We start from the raw sequence: 1,593 nt of genomic DNA on the forward strand, positions 1-1,593 counted from the left end.
CAATTGAAGCCATCAACAAAACAAGGAGTTTGTTCTTTGAAAAGGTCAATAAAATTGACAAACCACTAGCAAAAGTAACAAAAGAAAAGAAGGAAAAGACACAAATAATCTGAATAAGAGATTAAATGGGCAATGTCACAAAAGAACCAACTAAAATAAAAAGGCTAACAGCAATATTATGAAAAATTATACTCAAACAAAGATGAAAACCTAGAGGAATTGGACAAATACTTAGAAATTCACAACCTACCTAAACTGACATAAACCAAAATTGACCACTTGAATAGACCCATTACAAAAGAAGACATTGAAAAGGTAATACAATTTCCAGCCAAAAAACATCCTGGACCAGATGGTTGTAATAGAAAAAGGTAGAATTCTCCTAGACTCATTCTATGAAGTAAACATATCCTTGATCCCAAAACCAGGTAAAGATGCCACCAAAATAGAAATCTACAGGCCAATATCTCTCATGAACATAGATGCAAAAACCCTGAATAAAATCCTGGCCAATAGAATCCCAGGACATCAAAAAATAATCCACCATGACCAAGTGGGATTCATAACAGGTATGCAAGGACAGTTCAACATAAGAAAAACAATCAATGTAATTCATCACATTAACAAAGCAAAGAACATGAACCACGTGATCCTATCAATTGATGCAAAAAAGGTCTTTGAGTAAATCCAACACCTTTCCTAATTAAAGCACTCAACAAAATAGGATTAGAGGGGAATTTCTTCAACATAGTAAAAAATTATATGCAAACCTGAGAGCCAACATTGTTGTCAATGGAAAGAGATTAAAGGCATTCCCCTTGAGAACAGGAACTAGGCAAGGATGCCCTCTATCACCTCTCCTATTCAATATTGTATTGAAAGTCTTAGTGATAGCAATAAGACAAGAGAAGGAAGTAAGAGGTATCCAAATTGGGAAAGAGGAGGTAAAATTATCTCTCTATGCAGATGATATGATAGTTTACTTAGAAAACCCTAAAGAGTCAGCAAGAAAACTACTGGACTTAGTTGACCAATTCAGCAAAGTGGCAGGATATAAGATCAACATAAAAAAAATCAATTGGATTTCTCTACAGTGAAAGAAAATATAGAACTGGAGCTGAGAAAAACAATACCCTTCACAACAGTTAATCACAAGATTAAATACTTAGGAGTAAAGCTAACCAGAAACACAATGTATCTGTTCAAAGAAAATTACAAAACATTATTACAAGAAACAAAAAGAGAATTGGAGAGGTGAAAGAGTATTCCTTGCTCATGGATAGGAAGACTCAATGTTGTAAAAATGACAATACTACCTAAGATAATTTACAAGTTCAAGGCAATCCCAATACAAATACCAATTATATTCTTAAACAAGAAGAAAAAGGCAATGTTCAGTTTCATTTGGAATGGAAAGAGCCCTGAATAAGTAAAGCACTCCTTAAAAAGAGAAACAAGGTTGGAGGCATCTCACTCCCTGATTTCAAACCTTACTGCACTGCCATGGTGGTCAAGACAGCGTGGTACTGGTAAATGACAGACACATAGATCAAAGGAATAGAATTGAGAATCCAGAAATCAGCCCATCTACTT

Source organism: Elephantulus edwardii, unplaced genomic scaffold (genome assembly GCF_000299155.1).
Source record: "Elephantulus edwardii isolate Elephantulus edwardi_28Jun2011 unplaced genomic scaffold, EleEdw1.0 scaffold00032, whole genome shotgun sequence".
Lineage (NCBI taxonomy): Eukaryota > Metazoa > Chordata > Mammalia > Macroscelidea > Macroscelididae > Elephantulus > Elephantulus edwardii.